This window comes from Halyomorpha halys, unplaced genomic scaffold (genome assembly GCF_000696795.3).
Source record: "Halyomorpha halys isolate HHAL.00 unplaced genomic scaffold, Hhal_1.1 Scaffold125.1, whole genome shotgun sequence".
In the NCBI taxonomy this organism is placed as follows: Eukaryota; Metazoa; Arthropoda; class Insecta; order Hemiptera; family Pentatomidae; genus Halyomorpha; species Halyomorpha halys.
Window position 1 is genome coordinate 689,992 of NW_027108888.1, and position 9,071 is coordinate 699,062.

The following is a 9,071-nucleotide window of genomic DNA, read 5'->3' on the forward strand; positions in this document are numbered from 1 at the left end:
ACGTGACAACAGTACTTTGTCGCTACGGTCTAAGGTCACGTGAGATGTGACATGGTGAAACATGTGGAAACTTGCTCTGTATGAAATGACAGCACGATTGCTTTCTTAGCAGTGCTAGAGATACGGGTATTTTTAATAGATTTTCGGGTATTTTTCACCATCGCAAGTAAATGGTGGGCATAAGGGAATTTCGTGTATTTATATGGAGAGTGCTAGTCCAGTGTTGCACCAGTCCATTAATTATTTTTTTTTAGTTAATCCTTAAGCACTTTTTGTTTCCCTTACAAGTTATTATTTTTCCTGAGATTTTAAATTTCAGAACATTGGCATCCATGACATTTATTTTTAAAGCCTGGGATGAATATAATTTTTGGGGAGTGTACTGATTCGTTTTTGGGTTCTGGGTCGGGGGATTTATTTTTGAGGCTCGGGATAGATTGTGTAAACTTTAGAACCTAGAAGAATGCAGGGGTACAATTATTTTTTTAGGCATCTGATACAATTTTATTTTTAGGGCCCGAGCCCTTATTACAATTTTAAGTTCTAGAGCAAATTAGTTTCGCGGGTCCGTTTTGGAATGGTTTTTGTACAATCAAATGATCTTCGATAACAGCTAGGCCTTCATTGAAATAATTTAATAAAGCACGTATCTTTAATTTTGTTTATTTGAAATAATTAATTATTCTGCGTTGTTAACGGTTACAAAAAGATATATAAATATTAAAAATGAAAGATTTCATTATTAATTTGAGATGATAAGAAGAAAAGTATTTTATTCTAGTTTGAAAACACATTTCCAGAAATAATGAGCGTATTTAATATCTTTGGAAAGACGAAGCTTTTAATAATAGCTTAAAATAATAGTATCTAAGAAACTTATGAAGTTGTAGAAGGTTATGGATATCTAAACATTAGGTTTGTTTCAGTCTACTGTCCATAAAATCATCCATAGAATTTTCAATTATCGTTCTTTAACTATTTAGTATTTAATGACTAGTTAAGATCATAATATACATTTTAGTTCACTGTTCTATTTTTATATTTCTGCACAACATTTGTAATAGAAAAATGTTAAGAGTTTACATTGATAATGATTATTAAGAGTACTTTTCTGATAACTGTTGTAACTGGAGTTGGCTTATCAGCGAAATAAAAGACTTATTTGAAATTTAGTACGGAAATGTTTTGCCACAGTGAGTAGTAATGAAATATCTGAAACAAGTGAGGATTAATTTTAACTCAAAGTAAGATTGTAGGTGAAAGTTGATGCGGACACTGCACCAGTTGTCTTTTGATATATTTTCCCTTTTTTTAAAAATACTTTTAGGTTTTATTTTTAATAGGACAAGAACCCAAAAGGAGAAAAAAGGCAGTTATTTCAAACCAATTGCTGATTACTTTAATGAAATCTATGCATATTTGCTAGTCAAAATTGATGAGCCTGCCAAGTATAGGTTGGGGAATACAAAATGGCGGCTGTTTCAAAACGTTAAAAAAAAACAACTTAAAACTATCAACAACACTATAAAACCTAAGAGAACATAATTTAAAGTAGAGTAAATTTTCTAAAATATGAGTCCTAATAGAGCTATTTACGTTCAATAGTTCTCGTGATACATCTTTTTAAAATGCAAAATTTCATAAAAAAATACTCTAAGAAATCAGAAGTTAGTGAATCTGTTTTGAGAAATCTATATCTTAAAAATCATAAGACGTTCAGATGTATGCCAGTACTCAAATTAAAGCTAGTTAAACGTACTATATACTAGTTTATGACGTTTATCTTCGTAAGAGTTATAGTTTTTATGATATTAGCTCATTAAATTGATTTATAGTAGTTCGGACAAAATTTCATGTACAAAAGTTATATTCATTCAAGAATATCATAAAAACTACTAGTCTTACGAAGATACGTGACCTAAACTACTTTTTAATAAGTTAAATCAACTTTATTTTGAGTGCTGGCAGACATATGTACGTCTTATGGTTCCTGAGATATGTTTTTTTTCAAAAATATTATCTAAACTAAAAATTAACATTTTGTTAAAAATCATAAAAAGTACTACTCTTTAGGTAATCGTTATGAGTATATTTAGCTAGCTTTAATTTGAGTACTGTCAAACATCTGTACGTTTAATGAGTCCTGAGATTTCTCAAAATAAATTCGCTAACTACTGATTTTTCAGCACATTTTTTATGAAATTTTGCATTTAAAAAAAATTTTGCTATATCTCGGGAACTATTGAACGTAAATAGCTTTATTAGGTCCCAAATTTTAGAGAACGTACTATACTTTAAATGATGTTGTCTTAAATTTCGAGTTTTGTAAGTAGTTTTAAAGATATAGGGCTCCGAATGAAAAATTATTTGTTTTTAATATTAATATCACAAATTGGCGTGAAATAACTGCCTTTTTGTCTCCCCGGCTCTTGTACTATAACAATGATGTTCAGAGAGGACCTAAAATAACTTTGTATGCAAGCTTACCACTTATAGAGCTGTGTTATCTTATTCTTTTCCTTCCTGCTATCGGCTAGGACTTGAAGAGCTAATAGAGTGGTGAGGATGCTGTGGATTTAATTTGGGGCTAATTGGCCAGAGGGGCTGTTTAAAGGAGCCCCCTCTTGACCTCTCCCGCCCCCCCTTCCCTGTTCCTTCAACTTATTAAAGATAACGGCGGGCCTAATGGCCGATACCGTCTTCACTTTTCCGTCCTCCCCCACGTCGAGATTCTATTTTATTTTTTAATTGCTTTCGGCTGAAGTTGGAGTATGTATTTTTTCTTGAATACTAATTGCAACGGTCTAAGTCAGCTATAAAGACTGTTTTAAGTTGAAATGAAATGACATTCATACTGATGGTATGATATACGGTATGTTTCATAAGCACATCATGCGAATTGTTACCATTTGCCTTTTCTATGCTGAAATATCACAACCTGAACGACTATGGCTTGCCCTCCTCTCCTAGTTTTGATCCTGGGTATGCCCTTGTCCCTTACTATATCGTACATCGGTAAGTGAAACTAAAAAAAAAACATTAAATATTTTAAATATTGTCAAAGCAGAAAAACTCTTTTTCAGAAGACTGATATCTGAATCTAGGTTTTAGGTTACATACACTTATTGATCCAATTATTTCAGTACTGTCAGAATTTTTTACATATAGTTTGGGTTAACATTTTTCAGTTATGTAATGTATCGGGTTCTATTCTCTACGTAATTGATAGAAAAACTATGAAAGCAATCAATTCCGTTCCATCACAAGCTGGAAGAGATTTCTGTGTTTGTGTGAACGGACACAAAGCGTTATGGCATATTTCCTAGAATGTTTCAATGAGGGAATAATTCTCGGATAATTTATGAAGCAGTTCCTGATTAGGTAGAAAATAGTGAATTCTTTCAACTGAGTGGCTCTTTCTAATTATTATTAATTATATTTTCCCTGAAATTTGTTATAGCATTTAGATATTCACATTTATGTATCAATATCAATACATTTATGTATAATCAAGTTGCTTAAAAAACAAAAAAAAAAGGAAAAGTACACATATATTCATTTTACCAGCAGATTGAATGCAGTGGCTTTAGAATAAAATAGTAGATTGAAGCAAGTATACTTATATAAATATATACATTTTTCATGTTCTTTTCATATTTTTAATTTCTACACCACATAATGTTTAACACTTTTTCTTTTAGCAACTTATTATGAGGTTATATATGCCTAAATTTTAACTTTGTCAATCCTGATGTTTTTGAAACCTCTAACTATAATTGGCAGACTTATGAATTTTTACTAGTAATCATGTACAGATTTCATTTTTAATAATTTATTTATTGCTATTTACAACTGTATAAAAATATATGCAACAAGTAAATTTACTGTAGGTGACATAGTGACATCATACAATCTGGAGAATCTACCCATTGATAGAACTCCAATAACATTTTTAGAGAAGAAGATCTCGAGGCCATCTTCTTTTCAGACGCCTAGGTGGATTATTAGGTGATGAAGGAGAAGCCAGGTTAGAAACAAGTGGATTTGGGTGGTTGGGAAGTTTAATGATAACCTTCCATGAGGAAGGAATGGTATCTGGTTTTGGCCAAATCGGCTACATATGGGACATTGAGGTCCTGATGGATGACTTGATTTGTGACAAAGTAAGGAGCATTAAGGATTTTACGAAGGATTTTGGACTGTAATTGTTAATCCTAAAAATATCTTCATCTGATTGTTTTTTTACGCTACCCGGGTCAATGTGTTGATACCTTGGTATGGTTTTATTTAAGATTTTCTATAAAGCTTATAACCATATTGGTGAAAAAGTCTATTTCATTTTTAGGTCGAGACTTTATTGCAATATTTACTCTGTTTTACTGTGTACCTCAATACCGTATTGCGAGTACAACACGAATCAATTAAGTGTTTGAAATATCAGTCTGGTATATTTACTTAATACTGGTATTTATAGCAATGACGCTAAGGATATTAGAGATGGTCGTAGTATACCTATTTAAATCAATAATTTTAGGAAAAGTAAAGTGTAAAGTAAACATCCCATGTTTTTTTTTTATTTTAAGAATAGTCAATCATTTTTTTCACTAATTGTACATTTTTACTCATGGTGATGGAATGGAATGTCTCTTTTTGACGGTTCATTCATAACTTATCTCTTCATTCAAAGGTCTTGTGATTCTCTAAAACATTCTGTGAAATCTGAAGAATTTCAATCGTTGCTAAGAATTCACACCCTCTTTACAAAGAGGCAACCGCCTTTATAAAACCATTTCACAAACTACTAAAGTATTTTTCGATGTTGAGAGATTCCAGTAAAACGCTCAAGTTATTTTATTTTATTTTTTTGCTGTTTCGTAGAAACTTCCTCCCTTTTTTTGTTTTTAAATATATTAAAACTGTTAATAATTTTTGCTCTTAATATGAGTCAATATTCTACAAAATTGAATACTAAACATTTAGGATCGCACAGAGGTCAACATTTTATTATTAGCCCTTATTATTATTATTAAGTATTAAATTAAAAAATTGTACGCAGGGTAACTATACACTTCGTATTTTCACAACTTAGTACAATTATAATGTTGTTATAACTGAAGCTTTAAGACATCACAGTATTTTATTTTCCTTTCCAAGAAAGTAAGTAGTAAAAAACGAGTACATTTAAAAAAAATAAATAATTGACATTCAAGCAGTTCAGAAAAACTTTTATTAACTTACAAATTATGTAGGAAAAGTTTCCAATGAATTTATAACTTTTTATCATTTTTTAGCATGTGTCAGCATCTCTTCCTTATTAAATTTCGTCAAAAATAGTTCTTTGAGAGCTGTCATTTTCCTGAAACCACTCTATATCTTTTGAGGGCCTTTAATTTAATCAAATGTTGAAAGGGGTTCACGTGTTTTACCACAAGGCTACTTCCTGGGAATGGGAAAAAAAAACCTCATGTTTTACCAAGATGCCTTAAGGTTTTGGTTTCTAAAAATACGACATTAAAATCTTACTTGAATATCTGTGGCGTTTAGAAGGTTGTATTTTTTAAATATTTGGCATATTTTATTAAATTTATATTAATTATCTATATTATCAACTTAATGATCTACAAGAGTGTACTCAGGCCAGCCAAGAGGCTCCAACAGTTTCAGAGCGGTATACACAGACGTATAGTGAGATATACTTCACCTCAAAGACGGACCGCATACATCGACACTTGAACTACCGACTCTGACAGAATTTATCGAGGAAGCATATCAAATTTTTTGACAGCCTTCAGTACTGTATTTAGGACACTGACACCGACGGGACGGACACAAACAGACTCAGACTTGACTAAGTATTACCAACTTACTAACTATAGACTTTTGAAATCTGATGAGCCTGATCATCAGACAGCAGATTCATCCCATAATCCAATTTTCTGATGAATCCCTTTCCCCATAACTAACACTTTCTTTATTGATTGATTTAAACAACTGGTCTAAAATTTTTGTTTATTTATTTTTTAATACCAGATCGGCCTAGCGGGTCTTAGATGATTAATGTAAGAGGTACATTAACTGATCTACGTTTACAAACATTTTAATTTGTCGTTTCAGGGTATGCATTAACGCATTCCACTTACAAATATAAATAAATTCAACTTGAAATGTGAATTTCAAAAACTTTTTGGCCTAATTATGCGTTCTTAACATCCAATTTTTTTAAGCATCCATTACATGAATATTTAGATAAGAAGAGTTGAGCTTCTGAGAGTCAGGAAAGCATGGAATTCCTTCAAAATTCAATCCTTATTCCAGAAATTCCTCTGTGAAATCCTGGTTTCTTAACTTGTTTCCCGGGTTTACTTGTCATGTTTGCAGTTAATATAATAGTCATAATAATTAAATTATACGTTTGTTTGTGTTATTAGTAAATAAAATTTTAAATAAACTTAATTATTATAATATTATCTTTTGGTGACATATTTTTTGTTCCGTCATTACTTTTTTTTTTTAATGTTGTGTTATGATGAAAAAATTACAGGACTTATTATTTTTAATGACTACGAGTGTTTCGAGTTTCTTCGTTTGTTTTTTCTATCGTGTTATCTTTTATAATTCATTTTTAGCTTTTGTGACAAACTCTTATACGTACGCCTATTTTCTCAGTTTCATGAAAGTAAGTTGTTTTATTATTAAATTTGAATTCATGGAACCGAATAGCGCGAGATACATAGTTAATAATTTTACTATTTTCGTCATCTGTTCTGTGGAATTCGTTCTGAGGAACTTTATTTCGTTCTGCACTCAGTCAAATTTTAATATTTAATCGTCGTTTCGTATTCCCTATAGGAATTAATATTGTATGCGCAGTACAGCAGTTATTACCGTTACACAGTGCTCAAATGTAGAGAGAACACGCACGTATAAATAATAATGACTACGTGTCTGCGGAGTAATTATTTAAATTTATTCGAACTGCATATTCTTAATTTGGTGCAATGCTAGAGTGACGTAATTGAAATGGCCTGAGAATATATTGTAGGAATTAAGTTGCATAGGAACTTGATACTGAAAAAGAGAAGGAATAATTTCTTTATTTAGATAAACAGTGGAACATTTCCTGTTTTTAATTATTGACATTGCATGTCTAGTGAGGTATTTTTGTAATATCGTATATGATAGAAGAACATACAAAAATGCAAAATAACCCTGGATAACACATTTTGTTGATATGCGCCTTTGACATTGCGTTGGCAGTAAGTAACGTCTTTGTTTTCACTCATAAACTGGCAATCTCGGACATGCGACAAGGGGGCATATATAGTATCTTCAAAATAGAAAATATATTTTCTTTTTTTTTATTTATTGCTATTTACAACTATATTATATTATAATATTATAATACATTCACTAAATTTGATCTCAGTTTAATTGAAGTGTCACAGGCGTGTAAAGAAACTACCCATAGGTAGTACTCTAATGACGTTTTACATTAGCAGGTCTCGTTGCCATCTTCTTTTCAGGCACCTCGGAGGATTGTCAGGAATGGAAGAGGAAGCAAACTTAGAAACTAGTGGATTTGGGTAGTTAGGGAGTTTGTTATGGAAGGAATGATATCTGGTCCGTGCTAGATCAGTTACATATAGAACATTAAGTTCTTTATGTATGATTTTATTTGGGACAAAGTAAGGAGCATTAAGGATTTTATAAAGGATTTTGGATTGCAATGATTGGATACGAGAGGAATTCGAAGGTTTAGTGGAGCCCCAAAGCTCAGCTCCGTTTGGAGGCCAATGTCCAGATTGGCCATATTACAGTCATGTAGATCAGTCTTTTGTAATGAATTGGAAGTTTAGACCGTCTGTCCAGTAAGTGCTGTAATAGTCGAATTCGACGTGCAGTTTCCTGGTTTTTTAATCTTGTGTGAGGATTCCAGGTTAATCGTTTGTCTAGATGTAGTCCAAGGTAGCGGATCTGTTCGACAAGGGTAAGGAAATATACTAACTAAAAAAAAAATTAATACTATAATAAAATTTAGAAAATTGCCTACTTTCTAAACCATCATCATTTTTTCAAAGAGAGAAGTTTATCCTATATATAACCACCCTATTTTAACCAAAGTGGTAAGGTCGGGTTTTTATTCCGTAAGGCTTTCACGAAATTGAAGTCAATCCGCCCTGACTAGAATCAAACCGTCAGAATCCCTTATATGGCAAGATGGTTGTATGGGATAAGGGGTGTGTCACTGGCAGAAAAATCCCGCACTTTATAGTTTTGGTGTATGGTATGGTTGAAAATTTAAATGCAACAACACAAAATTTAAATACTATGTTGTGAGGAGAAGATGGTCAGGTATGCGGTATGATTACACAAATAAGAATAATAAAAAACTTATTTATTTGAGCTGACGTTTATTTGAGGCCTTCATCAGGGCTGAAAAAATATAAAGAAAATAATTATAAGCAATATTGGAAATATACATAACAATAAATAAGATAGATAGTAGTAAATTGATACTAAAAGATGATAAAATATAATACGAAGAAGATTGTCAGGACTACACGGTCGAATTTCGTGGACAATTACTTAATGGAAAAATAATGTCATCGTATCATGGAATATCATGTATGAAATTGCTTTTATAATTGCATGGTTGACAACCTTAGTTAATTAAATTATCTTGGTAAAGATGATAATTATACTAGTCCTTTCATATCATGAATGTATTTAAAAATAAATGACCAATAATCTCTTCCTGGTTGATAAACTTGGATTGTAAGAAAAACTTTCGTTAATAAAAAAATATATTTCAAAAACTTTTAGACTTACAATATTACAATGTGAAACGTTTATGTATATAGGAGCTTAATTTTTCATGATATTCGCCAAAATATCGATTTTTCATTATTTGGAAAACTTTTTACTTATTTCTACAAAACTGTATCTCGAAAAATATTTTAACGTAAATAGCTCATATTTTAGAAAGTTTAAGATTAAGTGATGTACCATGAAGGCATTTAGTGTTATAGGTGTTTTTAGGGATATGAAGCTGCGAATGAAAAATGAGCGAA